At 41.2% G+C, this 17450-nt stretch overlaps 1 long non-coding RNA gene across 1 annotated transcript; it reads left to right on the top strand.

The window, feature by feature from the left end:
* Positions 1 to 2009: 2009 nt before the first annotated feature.
* Positions 2010 to 17016, top strand: LOC115071215. Its single transcript, XR_003850321.1, has 4 exons — positions 2010 to 2086; positions 8228 to 8318; positions 13382 to 13463; positions 16670 to 17016. It is a non-coding gene; the product is annotated as an uncharacterized LOC115071215 (long non-coding RNA).
* The last annotated feature ends 434 nt before the right edge of the window (positions 17017 to 17450 follow it).

The following is a 17450-nucleotide window of genomic DNA, read 5'->3' on the forward strand; positions in this document are numbered from 1 at the left end:
GCCCTGTAATTGATGGATAAACCAAACCTTGGCATAAACAGCAGTAAATCTGACTGTATACTATGCACAGTCTTGGGAAATAAGACCCTTTAAAGCACAAATTCCTCTTCTTACTATGTTTCTTTGAATGTTGTATTTGTCCTATCAGAAAAATTCCTCTAATAAGGAGAGATGGCCAACTAACCCCAGACTTAAACTGTGTGCTCAAGAAGGAAAAATAATTTTCTCTGTAAGCCCCAATAAAAATAATAAAATACCAGTACTAGATAGTTTTGTCACCAAAGTATCCTGGTTATCTTAAAATAGAAAAATATTTGGTTCAGAAAACCAAACCAAACAAACCACCTCAAATAGCCATATGTACACAAACTAGCCTTAAACCAGCTTGTGATACATCCAATATTTGACATATATCAATTTGTGTTACTTTTGCTTACAGTTAGGGTGGGAACAAAGCCACGGCATGGACAGCCGAGTGGTCCAGCAGTAATGTGTGCTTCAACTCCAGTTTCTACTGATGACTGCCACTCTAACTCCCCAGACCTTTGCCTTGATGTAATGAGGTAGAAATTTTGTTTTTATGTCTACCACAGTCTGGTAGCCAATACTGCCAGCTCATTCCTGCCATCTCTATAAAATTAATAGGTTTTTTTTCAGCCAAATTCTGGCATGGGCTTTGAGGTTTCAGAGAATTCATGGACCGCATGGCTCAGCACCTCTCCATGATCCTGTCACTATGATGCAGAATTTTCTCCTGATAAACATAACTTTTAGAGGCACAGTAGAATTCTGTAACTGGTGAATTGCTGTGAAGTTACATTTAAGTGTGTTGAGTCATGTCACTTGTTTCTGTAATCACAGTAATCAGGAGGGTTGGTGACCTCAAGGCTAGTCTAGGATAAAGAGTGAGAACTTTCTCAAAAAAAAAAAAAAAAAAGAACTGATTAAAAAAAATGGAAAGTGCTATTTTATCTTACTTGGAGTGTGGAGTGTGTGTGTAAGTGTGTGTGTAGGCTATGTGTTTCTGATTGCTGGTCGGGGGCAGAGGAGAGCATCAGATCCCCTGAAGCTGAAGTTTGTGAGGCATCCAAAATGGGTGCTGGGATCTGAACCTTGGTCCTCTTGATTAAACAGTAGGCTCTTTTAACTGCTGAGCCATCACTGCTCAGCAGTTACTATTCCAGTTTTCAAAATTAATAACTCAGCCGGAGCGCTTTAACTTGACATATCTTCTCGTTATATCTGAAATTATTAACAAGGCCTAATGTTGTTATAATAATTGTGTTAGTAAAGCTATTTGGTAAATAGCTGGAAATTGACGTCTCTTAGAAAAATTCAGTCTTACTTCAGCGGGCCACAGGGGAATTTTCGTCCTAAAAATGAAGTGAGGTAGCAGGCACTGCGCACAATGTAGCTCCGCCCTGATTTCAAATCCTGTTCACCTGGGAGATTTCTAACATCTTTGTTTTCATATTTTCATAAACGCAACTCAAAGGATGATTCCTTACCTCAGTGGGCCACCTCTCTATGCTTAAAAGAAGTGTGTTATTTTTGACAAAGAGGGGGACTTTGGTTTGATTCAACAGTAACTGGAGTTCAGTGAGGGAGGAAGAGGCTGTTAAAAGGGAGATCTGCTTCTAATCACAGCTGAATTTCCAAAGGATAAGCCCAGTGTAGTGAAAACGTGTCCTTCCAGCATTCTGGAGGTTGAGGCCAGAGGAGGACAACTTCGGGCCAGTTTAGGCTACACGGGGAGATGGTATCTAAAAGGGAACAAAAGCAGTCTGAAGACCCTAAGGTAAGATAAGACGTTGGGTTCTGTGTTACTCAGGTTCACTGCCAGAGAGCATTCCGAGAACCTTCTGGAACGTGAAGGACTTGCTAAGGACTTCCCCCAAGAGTGATGACACTTTGTAAAGAAGCTGATACTTGGTGCTGGAGTTTCATGGCCTGATTCAGCTAAACCTGACAGAGAAATAAGCTCTGTACTCTTTATTTTTCTACCTCAGGTTTATGATTCAGTTCTTCAGTCATCGCTGCTCTCTGATCCAGAGCCCAGATGCTATGTGCGCCCTGGTTTCATGTGGTAACTTTTTACTTTGCCTGGAATCCCTGTCGTTTCTCCCCGCCCCCCGCCCCAACGTTCTCTTGTCTTCCTGCCCTCCTCCTCTTCCTCCTCACTTTCCTCCCCCCACTCTGTTCCCCTACCTGTTCCTCCTCCTCCCCCGTTTCCTCCCTCTCTTCTCCCCCTTCCTCATCCTCCCCTCTTCGCCTCCCCTTCCCTGCTTCCTCCTCCTCCTCTTCCTCTCCTTCCTCTTTCCTTTTCATTCCTAACCCTCTGGGGGTCAATTCTTCCGGAAATTCTGCTGTGCAGGGTGTTGCATGAAGTGAACAGAGCATCTGTTCCAAAACCCAGATTTAACGCTGCATCCTTAAAGAGACTCTTTACCTTGAGCTCATGACGAGTCTGAGCCAGAAGTCTGAGATCCACTTGCCTTAATTTTCAGAATGACTTATGTTTGGGGATTTTTCCCATTTCTGTGGGTCACCAGGGTATGAAATATGTGTGCACAGTTTGTCACAAGTGTATTCTTTGCTCCTCCATTTCTTGTTGATAACATTTTTACATTTTTGTCTGTATGGTCTTTGTGGGGATTTTAATGATTTTAATGTTTCTTGTCTTGTTTTGAGATAATTGGAGATATACAGGAAGTTGAAATAACACAGCAGGATTCCTGGTTTCTTAAAAACTTACACTATAACACGAAGGAGAAAATATGAGGATAAATGCTGTGCACATTCAGAAAGCCTCTTCCCTGGTGACATCAAGGAAATCCTCCTCCAAGCTCTGCCCACTGTTCCTGCTTCTTGAGCCCCAGGCAGCCACTAACGTGCTGTTTCAAGAAATTGCTTTTTTCATTCAATAGTTTTTGGTGACTTGTGCAAGTTTGTTTCTTTTCCTTAGTGAGTTTAGATCTGCCACTGCTCTTTGAAAGCCTGTTTATGTCTTGAAGAATGTCTAAATTGTTGCAATTGGGGATTATTAAGAATTTTCTTTCTTATGCATTTGAGAATGTTAAGTGTGAACATAAGTCTTTATTTTTATAGCACAAGGCCCTATGCAAGGAATTGCTGGGTCAGAAAGTGACTGATTGGCTCTTAAGTAAACTGACAAATTCTGTTCCAGGGTGGAGATATTTCACACTCCTCCCCACAGTGGGAAAATTGTAACTCTGCATCTTGTTAGGACTAGATTGGTAACTTTTTAACTATATCAACAATTCTGAGCGCTGATACAGGGAAGATATAGAACCTAAGAAATATTAAGGAAAATATGGCTTTTAATTCTTGTTTCTCTCCCTCTGTCTCTGTCAACAAATTAGCTACAATCACTGGCTTTTTGTCCTGATGAATATTCCTCATTTCTGTTTGTCTCAGATGGAGATTTCTGTAATGATCTTCAGACAAAGGATTTTTTGAGTGTTTGTTTTCTTTATAAATTTGTAATAATTTGCCTAATAGAATGTATTGATAGCTTATCAATATGTAATTTTCCCTCTCACTGAAACCCAGTGCCTAAGGTATAAAAGACACGTACTACCTCCATTCAGGGTCCAGATTTTGAGGCTTGAGCCTGATGGACCAGGCTGCAGCCTAAATAAAAATACCTGCTTCCTGTATACCCTAGGTGACCTGTCTGATATTTCCTAAAACACTGATATTTCACTGTCATTTAAATATGTTTCACTAATGATTAGTATGTGAATTAAAACATGTATATTTGCTTTTATTTTATTTGCATGCTTTTTTGCTTGCATATGTGTATGTGAACCACATGCATGCAGTGTCAGCAGATGCCAGAAGAGGGTGGTGTTCAAGTGTTTGTGAATTGCCAGACATTGGCGTTGGGAACCAACCAGGTTCTCTGGGTAACAGGTTCTTAAGCACTCATCCATCTCTCCAGCCCCTAAATGTGACTTTTAAAACAAGTGCTTATTTGCTATTTGTAAATCCTTATAAAAACCCCTCCTTCCTTGTGTCCATTTTCTTTGTTCCTTTTAAAAAATATTTGCTATATTTTATGTGTAGAATTGTTTCTACCTACATACACTTAATCCTGTGGTGTTCAAGTCCCAAGGCTCTTACAATCTTTCTACCATGGTCCCTGAGCCCTGGGTGGATGAGGTTTAATATAGGATTCCCTCCCAGGGACAACACTCTGCAGTCTCTTATTTTCTAAACCTTAGCCAGTTGTGGCCTTTTGTATGCATCACACTCCGCTACATGAGGACGCTTCACTGGTGAGAATTGAGAGATGCATTAATATTCTCTCTAATACCTTTTTTATGACCCTTAGGTATAGAGCTTGCACATTGATGAGTGATGTACAGTATACTTGTCTGTAAATATAAGGATTCATATTTAGCATATAAGAAGAAATTTCATTTGACTAGACATATGACAGTGATAGGGTTTTCTCTAGGATCTGTGACCTCCCCAGTCATGTGTATTTGACTGTGTTTACAGTGCCACCCATGAGTTCCCTCCCATTGAGAGGGCTTTAAGTCCAATTAGCTGTTGACCCCCCCCCCAATAACAGTGCCACTACTGCAGCAACAGAGGTAGTTTGCCATGTCATTGGTTATGGTTAGAGCTATGAGAAGTAGTGTTCAGTTAGAAGGCTTCCAGGTGAGTTCCTGCTCCATTGCCCCCTTTTATTACTTGTTTGGTTATTTAAATACAGAGTCTGGTTATGCTGCCCAGACTAATCTCAACCGCCTAGACTCAAAGTAGCTGTACTGTAGTCTGGCACCCCATGCTTGGTGGGCCTGAGAAGTCCTGACTGCCGCTATGGGTGAGTCTTGAAATTAGGAGAGTTGATGTCTCTCTTTAACTGCAGGGGCCCCACTTTGCCTTGTGGAGGTTTCTTGCTTCAGTGATAGTGGTATCTGCATTGTAGAGCCTCGCTCTGGGACTTGAAATCTTTTGTAGCAAGCCAATTTTACTCTCTCATTCTCTCTCTCTCATTGTGTATAGTTTATACACAAAAAGAGACTAGTGTGTACTGCAAGTTTCAGGGTTTATGAAAAGTTCAACCAGACAAAAAACAAAGGGTGCTCACGTAGCTTGGCCCATAGGTCATTCAGTCCTTCAGTGTGGACAGAGGGTCTTTCCTTCAAGACAAGGGAATGTGTCAGGGCTGTGACCAAGATGTCCTAATTTCAATTACACACACCTGGTGTTATTGATGGATTAGGTTGTTTTTCTCCTAGATGAAGGAAGTCAAGATGTTTTTTCCTAGAACAAAGGGCACTGTGAACTCTTAACCTGGCCAGCGCCTTGTGCTAGTCATTGTGGTGTTCTGACTGAGACACTGTTTTAGGTGCTTTGCCCTTTAGCAAAGGCTGCAGCCTGATCTTAAAAGTTCAGGCCCAGCTTGTCCTAAATTCTGCTGTCTTAGTTTCCTACATTTAACTACACTTTGTGTTTCAGTTTTCTTTATTTTTACAAATCAGTATTGCAATAATTTTGTTTATTATTACAAAAAATTGTGTCATGGATTTAGGAGCAGGTGATAGGCCTGGGAATAATGGGGAATTTGAGAATAGTTGAAATTTTTTATTTTAGTGGATCCTTTAGTCTACGAGTACACGGCATCTCTCTCAATGATTAATATCTCCTTTGATGCCTCAAAAGGAAGGAAAGACTCAAGAGAGGGAGGAAGGCAGGGAGGGAAAGAGGAGGGAAAGAGCTCACATAGTCCCCAGGTGTAGGAGATGTGATCTGGTTTCAAACAGAAGTTCTATGTTGGTAGATGTATATGCATTTCATTTTTCAGCCATTAGAAATGGTATTATATCATTAGTTCTGATACCTATATATTTTCCTAGGCATACAAGTGAAAGCAATATTTTTCATGTCTGTTTTATGCTTTGAGATCGTGCAGAATTCCCCGTGTCTTAGATCTCGGGACTGTGGGAGCACTTTCTGTCCCTTTCCCTCCCATCCTTGTCCTTCCTCCCTCTCTTCATTCTTTCTTTCTTCTATCCCCCTACCCTTTCCTTGAGTTTCCTAGTTTACATAGGAATTTCTCTGTAATCAATCATGTAGTTCCTAATAAGAACATTTTCAATTCTTCATTTTTAATTTGTTTTTATTTACTCATTATAAGTTTACACATTGGCTAGAAATTCCAACATTGTACTGAAAAAGTTGTAAAAAGTGTCTGGATTTCAATTTCTTCTCTTTTTAAAATCTACGTTTACTTTTTTTCCAATTTTGTGCATATTTGTATATGTGTGCCTGTATCAGAGGACAGCTTGTAGGTGGTAGTTCTTCCCCACAGTGTGCGGATTTGGGGCTCGAACTGGGGTCATCAGGCTTGCACTCCTTCATTGGCTCCTTGGTACCAAGTTTGTGGAAAAACATTGAGTTTTCACCATTAGCATAATTCTAGATCTAATTTCTATATTTTTATCCAGTTAAAGTTCTAATTAATTCCTATTTTTATGACCATGTTAATAATTTTCTTAAATGCACTTTCTGTAAGCACCGTGCTGATATTCTGGATTCATTAATCTGTTATTATAATGTATGACTTAATTCATTTTTTAAGCTCAAACCAGTCTCCAATTTTTAATATAAATCCTACATAGTTATGTTGTATAATGCCTTTTGCTGAATAAAAAATACAGGAGTAAAATTCTTCATTTGTCTTCATGGAGGACATCTTGGTGTTCCCCTGTTGCTTGAAGGGGTATTTTCACCAAATGGAAGTTTTGTAGGTGACAGTAGTGTGTCTTCTGACCTTGAAAGTTATTGTGACTCTTCTTACCTATATGACTCTTACTACGTTTCTACTTTTGTATTTTGTGAGCATCTGTGTATATTTGTGTGTGTCCATGTGTGGAGGTCACATCCTTTTCTTCCACCATGTGGGTTCCAGGGTCAAACTCAGGTGGACAGCCTTGGTCATCAAGCATGTTACCTGCTGAGCCATCTTACTAGCCCCTGATCTATGTGAATTTTAGTGGGATATCAGCTGTCATTTAAGCCATAATTTCAGTTTTAAGCAAGGTATTTATGCTCTCAGATTGTCTTGAAAGACTGTGCCTCAGTCTGCCTGTGTTGGGAGTTTTCTGATTCACGGCACATTTGTTTGGCTTAGCCAGTTTATATTTCACTTACTTCTCGTAGGCTTGTAATTTTGTTGATTGCATTTGAAGGCTTTCTGCTATTGTTTCCTTAGAACTTTTCAACCCCTCTTTCCATTTGTGACGATGATGGCATGAAGCCCGATTCTGTAGCTGCCTGACGCTCCACTGGCTCACTGTTTATGCTTTTATGTTATTTTCATTTGGCAACCTTCATTTTTATATTTTTGTAATTTTTCTACCTTTCCTTTCACTTAGTTACTTCTCTGTGCTCTACACCCAACTGGAATTCATTCACTGACCATTTTATCTTAGTCTTTTTATAAATATTTTATTAATTTTTTGGGAAATTCATATAATACATTTTAATCCTATTTGCCCCCAAATTTCCCCCTGCTCTACCCAACATCCTGTTCTCTTTTTATTTTTTGCTTTTTAAAAAGAGTGTAAAAGTCAGAGGTCTGCGCTAACTGAAGCAAAATCATGTGTTCTGGGCATGACAAGACTATTGTGCTCATGCAGTCACAGCAGCTGTGGTTGCCTGCATGCTGTCCAACCACTGAGTCTTCCTGCATGGAGGCGAAAGGCTCACCATGAGGCAGTGTAGAGCTTTGATGGCTTCTGTGGGAGGGAGAGTCAGTTTTCTTTAAGGGTGTGGTCCTTAGCAGGTTGACCGCTCCTGTGGATGGCCCCATGCCCAGAAGTATGTGGACAGCAGAAATCAAAGTTGATGGGTTAGCCTAGCTTTTCTTTATTTTTATGTATAAAATGTCTATTTGCTTCTTCTTAGACTTTTTTCTCTTTACCATGAGTTTTTCTGCATTCGCTGAGACCTCCTTGTCTTCCACGAGTTGCAGATATGCTCGCTGTTATTTGTTGGGGTACTTTTATTTGGACTTCTATAAAATATTTGTCAGATAATTCTAGCCGGTATCATTTCTATTTTAGTAACTATTGTATCTTGGAGTTTGAGAACTTTGAGGTTCTTGGTTTGGCAGGAACTTTTAAATTAAAACCTTGACATTAGGATATTATGCTGAGGAACTCTGAACCTTATATAAATCTATTTCCAGGGTTCCATCGACACTGCTCTACTAGGGAAGAAGAGCTGGCCTTGGCCTCAGTTGTCCTTGGTGGATTTGAAACTCGGTTCCTGAAGTTCTGGTAAGTTTTCAGTGGCATTTGCTTGCTACTATGGGTGGGAGAGGGGGCTCCCTTTGGGCCTGCCATGAAAACTAAGGAGCAGGAGTGAGAGCAGTGAGTGTGGCCTCGGGGGAATCTTTGCTGGCTGAGGAGGAGGAGTCATTGTCACTGCCCATATCCACCATACCCACCATTCACTCCTGATGCTGTGAGGTTAGGGACAGTGATACCAGCCAGCACTGTTGGGAATCCTGCCTTCACTAGACTCTTCTGAGAGGACCAAGCAGAGGGTGAAGGTCATCTTCTTCCTGTCTGAAGGGAGGGTGGGGAATGAGTCCAGGTTCCCTAATGGGTCTTCAGTGATATTTCAGGGTCGGACCTTCCAAACCTTCCAGTGACCATGTGTCCTGGCTTCCTGTTCTGGTTTGTGTAATAGCATTCTGGTGAGTGTTCTGAGCACCTTCTCACGGTCTAGTTTGGTTGGAAGTCCAGATTATCCACTCAGAGATTTTGGGACTGCCGAGGAGGGCTGCCCTTTTTCTGTGCTGCTTGGTTTTATTCTGCTGTTGGACTGCTCCTTCCCATTACCTACCCTACCTCTTGGTGTTTGTGAATAATCAGTTAATCATTAAAACCAAAAAGGATAAGAAAAAAACAAACAAATAATGCTCTCACTGACCACTGGACTTAGAGTATTGCTGGACTTTGGATATTATGTGTCTCCCTCAGGTTTTAAAGGCTTGGTTCCCAGGGCATTAAATTTCTCTATTCACAGGTGATTGTATCATGAGAGCTCTGATCTTATCAGCTGGCTAAACTATTGATGAACTCACAGCTTAGTGGACCGTTAGGAAATATGGAAACTGTACAAAGTTCAAGCCTGGTTGGAGACCCCAGGGCCTTGGGTTGCACCCATGGAGATACTTGGTTCTCGGTCAATTTCTGGGTGTCATGATATCAACAGCCTCATGTTCTGTCACCAGGATGCTCTGATTCACTTGAAGCCATCCTGATGCACTCTGCTGATCTGGGACTGAAATCTCTGGTGTGGGAAACCAAAATAAATCCTTTCCCCTTAAGTGGTTTTCTTGGAGATTTTGTCACACTGCTAACTGGCTGCCATAGGTCTTTTGCTGGTGCGCTCACGTTACACTTTTCAATATTTCTGTATATTTTCTTCATGCAGAGCATCCAGGTGTCATGGCTGTTCCTAGTGATAGAAATAGTGAAAACAATGTCGCATCCATATTGCTGTTTCCAAATCACTGAATCACTGAATGACGTTTAATCTGTGTATGATGTCATCAGGTGGGTAGGTCTTCAGGTCTTATGAACTGACTCTGACCCAGAGCAGCTGAGCACATGGCTTTGTGAGTGTACTGTGGACTGCCCTCCGGGGACTGGTGACAAAGGTGGCCTCCGTAGTCACATGGTTACCACCTGAAAGGATTTGATGAGAGTGGCCCATGACTCAACGCTCCACCTGTGAAGCCCTCTTCTCAAGTGATTTAAGTAAAGGAAGCACATGTAAAAGGGCTGCTGCAAACATGTTAGAGCAAGGTGGAAAAATATAAAGAAAATGCTGTCGTTTTCACCATAAGAACACAATAACATGAGAGCAACTTCCAGCAACTTCGCTGGCAGAATGGGAAGCAAATAAACTAACAGGGAAATCTGGATGAAGGACGGGAAGGAATGCAGTGCTGGGTCCTGTGTGTCGGTTTCAGAGCTGTGGGGACTGCTTCCTCCAGCAGGCAGTGTTGCTGTCCTGTGTTTACTGCTGTTGGTTTCATCTTCCTTGAACTATAAATAAATTTGTTTTCTCCTTTTGTTCAGTGAGTAACAAACAATTCAATAGTTTAGACATTCTGAGGGCATATATTGTTTGAGAATAGGTCTTGCAGTATAGTCCAGGCTGGCCAAAGCTTGTGATTTTTCTTCTCCCAGGCTCCTGAGTACTGGCATGACAGCGCTGTGCCTCCACACGTAGTGTTTTAACTGTGGAAATGCATTGCCTACGCCTTTCGTTTTTAACCCTGGTTTATCCTTCTACTTTTTGCTACTGCTTTTCCTGTCTCTGACTTTATGTTGCCAGTGGAACAATAGCAGAGTTGTGGGCAGAAAAGCACAGAACATTTCGGCACCTGAACACTCCACCCCTCAGCTTCCACTTCAAGACTTGTAAAGCACCCCCATAATACTTACCCTCTCCAGCCCTCACCTAGAAGTGGCTGGAAGATAGTGATGCATTAGAAGTAGGGCTCGAAGATGGATGTGCATCAGTTCGTTGATAAGACTTGTCTATTTCCTACTTTAAATGTGGTTATATTGCAGAGAGCCTTGAAATATTTACATAGAGCTTGCTTTAGAGCAATGAAATATTTACATTGAGAGGCCTCTGACTCATTTCAAATAGTTGCATCAAGTATATTCTAAAGGACCTTTGACATTTGGAGTTTGGCATTAGTTACTTCTTTCAGACGAATATTAACTGCAGCTATTGAAAACCTCGATAAGGGCACTCATTCCTGCGAGTGGGCAGGCTCAGGATCCAGCGAATAGTTCTCTACATGAAGGTTTGGGGACTATAATAGATACTAAGATCCCAGAACTTGTTGACACACAAAACACAACTCTTATCTCAAAGGGTCTAAGAGGTAGTTTATTCTGAAGCCAAATACGAGTGACTCTGGCCTGGAAGCCCAGACTTAGGTCACTCCAAATTCTGTGTTCCTACATGGTAACAGTGTGACAAAGTTTTTATAGTAGTGGAACAACAACAACAACAACATCATTTTTCAAATATATTAATGGAAGCATTTGTTAGGAGGCTAAAGCAAGGCCAGGAAATCTCTGCTACAGCCCCAGATGCTATCTGAAGGCATTCTAGGCCTTTCCACTGGTGGGGGCTAGATATTTGTTCTTACATTCCAAAGGATTTATCTAGGGTTCACAAAGATATTAGCTTACACACAGAAGAAGGCAATAAATTGCTCTTAAGAAAGCTAGAGGTGGTTCAAGATAATTTGTCTCTGGACCTGTGACATTCCCACCCGTCTCCCAGCACTGACGTTCTAATCAGTCATCCCTCCCTGAGGAAGGTTCAGTGGGGTGTTGCAACTTCTTTCTGAGGACATTGGTTCACGAAGTCCTAGGTAATATCAGCATCCATTAATGACAGAAAGATAATTGGCTAGTGGCTTCTGGAAGTCGTTTGAAGTGTTATCTCTGTTCTTTTGCTTGGATAGTGTCTCAGGCTTGCTCACCATGGACAGCGTCTGGGGCCTGCTCACCATGCACATCTACATTGTTTTCACAAAAACCAGGGCTGACAGAATATTGTCCTGGAAACATTCTGACAGTTAATACCAAGACACAAAGAACATGTCTGGCATAGCTCCTCTCAGAATGCCTAATCCATGAGTTATTTTGGTTGATTTTCCTTTTTAAAATGGCTTACATTAAAAAGTCTAGTAGGACTGCAATATGTTTGAAAAGACACTAGAAAAAGCCTGTTTTTATATTTAATTACCATGTGTATGTAAGCTCACACATGTGCCATGCTATGTGTGTGGTCAGCGGACAACTTTCATAGTCACTTGTCTCCTTCCACTGTGGGGATTCGAGGAACAGAATTCAGACCCTCAGGCTCGTCAGCAAATGCTTTGTACTCAGCCATCTCAGCAGCCCCTTGTAACTTTAATTTTTATGACTCACTATTCATGGCATAGACTTCCTTCAATTAAGTTACCAGGACAGAGCACACACAGATACATATTGCATGTATGTATATATGTATGTATGTATGTAGGTAGGTAGGTAGGTATTACTCAGCCCCAAATTCACATTAATACAACACAGGCATGCATCACTGGATTCACTAGCGTACCTTGTTCTACAGCTTCCTTCTGCAAAGGACCCTCCTCCACACCTGCACCTTTAATTTCACAGGGAAGGATCTGAGGGAACCAGCTTAAACTTCAGCTGCTTCGTGATCATTTGTGTCACTCACAGACTCAGCAATTGGTACCTGATAAAATCATTTTTGACAGGGTGCTATAGTCTAAAACAATAACAACCCAAACAAGGTGAAATCCATTTCCTTCCCATCTAATAAGTCTGGAGGTAAAAGAGTATGGATGACGTTCTTAGGCAGGAAACAATATCATTCTCTGTGTGGCCTCTTCTCTTAGGACTGCAGGATGGCGGTCATACATTCCAGATATTTAGAAGGGAGAAAGGGAAAGGGAATTTCTGTAACTAGAAGAAGGTTCATACCTTTTTTTCCTTCTCATTAGCTAGAACTAGTTGTGATGCCCAAAACAAATACGATCATTTAGTGTGACATCGAGGTTCCCAGTGAACAGTAAGAAGCAAGATGACAAGTGGTGAGAGAACTCTCTGGCCTCGTATCTTGGTATCATGGTCTTGGTTAATGTGTGGATTGAATGCCCACTGAGGGCCTTGGGAATGTTGTCGCATTGCTATACTGATTATTGGTTATAAAGTCTAGCAATTTTTCTCAAAGACAGAAAGGACAGTAGGCATTGACCTTGTCTTTCTCAGGACAGGGAAGTTACATAAACAGCAGGTTTTGAGTGTAGTAAGCTAGGTAGTGACAGGAAATTGATGAGATCAATTTTATCCTCATTAAGTTTTTACTGATGGTGGGCACAACTGCCCATACCTCTGTTTCTGCAGGCCAAATGAAATCACTGCAAATGAGGCTATAATAAATATTATAATATCTGGAGGTCCTGCAATCATAGCTTCTTCCCCATGGGGACAGATGGCCTAGAATACTGTGCACAGGCTTAGAATGGTGTTCACTGTGTTCTGACCACGGCCTTTTCCTGCACTCTCACCCCTGAAGTCAGGTATAATGAGAACCCCACATTTACCTGCAAGTGGCGAATGATACTCGGTATGGAGGATGGGCCTTGCTGCTTTCAAATGCATGCTTCTGTTTCACAAAGAATAAGACCAGGGCAGGGCAGAGAGTCATCTCTGCCCGCAAATCAACTAACAGAGAGATTGAGTTTCTTCCATGACAATGTGAAGCTGTTTGTTATCTCCCCTCACAGAGCTCCTGTCAGAGAGGTCAGCAGACAAGTCAACTAGGGGCAGGGAGATTCAGGACTCTGCTGGAAACATCATCTCCAACAAGTAAGTTACATCAGAGGCTTCTTCTGGGAGGGTATTGGAGAGCCCTGAAAGAGACTTCTGTGTAGCTTAGAATATTTGTATTTGAGGGGCAGATTTGGGACCACCTTTTCCATTTTCTGTACTTGTGCACACACTCATGAACGTTAACAGTCATGCTCATTCTGGTGTCCAAGTGGCCAGTTTCTAGGCACCTGTTCCAGTGTGCTTTCCCTTCTTGCCTAGTTTGACTCATCACTGTACTTAGTTTTTCATGATAACACTCATGAGCCTTATTATAAGCATCAAAAAACTTGTGTTTTTCCTATGCAATGTATAGCAACCATTTCTGACTACACACTAGAAATATGTCCTAGAACAAATGTTTGGAAAGTAGCTGAGTTTCAGAGACAGAACCAAATCAGAAAAACCCTGAGGATAATTGGCCTACTTTTCCAATTATTCTTTCATTCATTTGAAAATGTTCATTAAGAATCTGGAGTGAGTCAGCTGCAACTCCAGGTGGTGTGAGACTTTCTAATCTTTTGGATCTTCTGCCAAGGATAGAACATGTTAAAATAACAAAAATACATGATCCCAGCTTTAAATTTAGATCCTTCATTAGTATTTATGTTAAATTTAAAAAATTATACAACTTTTGAACTACCACAGCATCATCTGCTTTAAAAACATTATTTTCTGGGTGTGCTAATGAAAATTTAAATCAGGATTTTACATTCCAAGCATATGTGGAAAGAAGTAAAGAGAAAACAGGCAGAATGAGCTCCTGGAGAACAATCAACACTGAATCAGAGGCAGGAAAAGGAGGACGGATTAGAAACGTCCTTGGAGGGAAGCAGAATTTGGAGAAATAAAGACAGAGAGGACTCACTGGGGACAAGCATAAAGAAGCGTGTTGGTAAGATAAAGTGGATGCTTGTGAAATCCACAGACATAGGGTCTAGCAGATCACTTGTTTTGAAGAAGAATGTAGGTCTTGATGGGGACAGTGGAGCCAACAGTTACTGATGGTCCCTGAACCCCTGGCAAAACCTCAGCAAGTTACTAAGGAGCTGGAGGCTGAGGAGTATCAAGAAAGGGAACAACCGTTCATGTTAACAGTTTCTCTGTATATAAGGAAAAACTGGGGACCAGCAAAGCAGGCAGACAGCACAGGTCCGAACATTCAACTGTTATGAAACAAGTCTCCAATACCTCGTCCTTACTGCTATGAATGTCTAACTGGACATTCCCCGTAGGTCTCCGAGTCATCTGGGCCAGCTTAGTGATTTGGGGGTCCACTGTTACCTCTAAACAAGGTCACCATGTGTTCATTCCTTGTACCGGCTCCTGACTTCCACAGCATCCTAGTTGGTACTAAGGCAGGAGACGCCAAAGTACCTAATGTCTGGGGCAGTGGTGCTTCTGAGGAGGTGAAACTTTGAAGTGAATAGTGGGCCAGCACATAAGCTGCCTTCCTTTGCTCTCATGGGTAAACTTTACTTCAGTGCAGTAGACCTCTTAATCTAAAAATGATCCAGTCTACTCCAGGGCAGGAGGCAGGATGATCACCAATTGAAAGTCAGTCTGGACAACAGGGTGAGACCCTATGCCAATAAAGAAATTTAATTAAATTCTGCAAATCCAGGCCTGTAACTCCAAATTCAACAAATTAGAAACTTTTTTTTTTTTTTCGGTCTTTCTGAAACAGGGTCTCCCTGTAGCTCCAGCTGCCTGGAACTCACTCTGTAGACCAGGCTGGCCTCGAACTCAAAGAGGATCCACCTGCCACTGCGTCCCAAGTGCTGGGATTGAAGGCGTGCGCCACTACACCTGGCAACAAATTAGAAACATTTTTAATAGTTATGAGATTTATAGGATACATTCTATCCCAAACTAAGATATTAAATATTTAATGTTGGACTAGGTCATCAAATCTATGCTGTAAACAAGCTTATATAAAGCATAATAACAAGAGGATCCACCTGCCACTGCGTCCCAAGTGCTGGGATTGAAGGCGTGCGCCACTACACCTGGCAACAAATTAGAAACATTTTTAATAGTTATGAGATTTATAGGATACATTCTATCCCAAACTAAGATATTAAATATTTAATGTTGGACTAGGTCATCAAATCTATGCTGTAAACAAGCTTATATAAAGCATAATAACACTTTGGGTGTCCCTAAGGTGCATTATTATGGAATCTAAGTACTCTACTGCTCAAGACCAGATTAATTATGCATTTTCTTTGAAACAGGGTGCTATGGACTGTGTGTTTGTTCTGAATAAGGCTCTCCATCTATTTTCAAACCCAATGAAGTTAATAATTCATGTCAGCCAGGGATACCAAGAGCAGTCCTCGCTGAAGCATTTTTTTCTTTTTTTCAAAATAAAGGCCAGATAAAGTTGTGTTAAAAAAAAACCTCAAAGTATCATATAAATGCCATTTAGCCTCTTTGTGACTTTGAGTGTATGGGGAGATCAGAAAGCTGACTTCATCTAAATATAGCAAAATTCCAGTTTTCTTGTATGTTGGGTCATGACTAGAAACTTCTACAGATGGTGGAAGAATGGGTGCTCTACTAGGTGAAGCTATGACAGCTTATCGATATTTGTAGAACCACTGGTTATTGCACCTGGAGTGCGTGTCTTTCCTCTGCTCCCATTCAGAAAATCCCAGCCATGCCCCATCTCCCAGCAGTTCCCTCAGATCTTCAGCAGGCTTCCTCCCAGCTCTGTAGTATCAGAGCTGGATTTCAGGTCGTGACAAGACTACCTTAACAGAACCAGAGGGATTTAAGTCAATGCTATCTCTAATTCTCCTTGCTATTTTTAAACTATAGTTTTGTTGACTAGAGTGAGACTAAACATGGAATCTTTAAATTATTTTTTTTGTCTTATAACCCAAATTTGATAGTTTGATCAGCATCTCCTCAGGTCCTCCATTCCCAGTGACACATTTCTGTTTCTGCCTGAGTGACGGAAGTTTTTGAATTTCACATGGAGTAATCGTCTTTCAATATAATCTTATCTCACTGAGCTCAGTGTCTTCCACATTTACTCATATGTTCACATAATGCCTAGGGTTGAATAATTTTCTTTTGCACAAATATGCTGTAAATGCTTAATTCTTTATCCATCCATGGACACATGCTAGTTTCTGTATCTTGATAACTGGGAATGATACACCAGAAACATGGGTGAGAACTATCTTTCCAATCCACAGAGCTCATTTCCTTGATGTGTGACCAGCACTGGAATGCTGGCATGGAGTGGTTTAAGTTCTAAATGTTAAGGAACTCCCAGCCTCTGCTCCAGAATGGCTCTAGAGATCTGCATTCACAGCAGAGCTCCCAGGGCTCCCTGACTTCATACTGCGTGTCCTCCTATCTGATCTCATCTTCCTTTCGCACACTCAGAGAACGAGGGGACAGCTCACTGAGGTTTTGTCTTTCTCCAGAGATTACTACATTGACCAACTTTGCGGACATTGGTTCCCTGTATTTATATTTTCTTTGAGAACTGTAAATAAACAGTTTTTTTCTTCTACTGTGTTGTTTGTCATCAGATTTTGATTGGTTCCTTGCTGTGCAGATACCTGACATTTGTTCTTGTTTTTGTTGTTGTATTTGCCTATGTTTTGATATAATATCAATAAAAATTATTACCAAGACTAATGTCAGTGGATTCTATTTCCTTTTAGATTTTAGGATTTTCATTTAAGTATTTAATACTTTTTGAGTTAATTTTGTAAGCACTGTATTGTAGACTACAAGGGCTCACTTTCATTCTCCATGTGTAGATCCTCTACTTCCAATCTCGTTCTTCACTGAGGTGCAGTTGCTTCCCAGTCTGTGCTCTTGGGCCTTGCTCAGAGACCCATCACCTGCATATGTGTGAGCTGGTTCTCAGATCTCCACAACAATCCTTTGGGCTGTGTGTTTGTTTTTAATGTCAGCAACATACTGATTTGGTAACTTGAGTTTTATAATAAGATTTGAAGCTGG

The sequence above is a fragment of the Nannospalax galili genome, unplaced genomic scaffold (genome assembly GCF_000622305.1).
Source record: "Nannospalax galili isolate Female #2095 unplaced genomic scaffold, S.galili_v1.0 scaffold51, whole genome shotgun sequence".
Taxonomy (NCBI): domain Eukaryota; kingdom Metazoa; phylum Chordata; class Mammalia; order Rodentia; family Spalacidae; genus Nannospalax; species Nannospalax galili.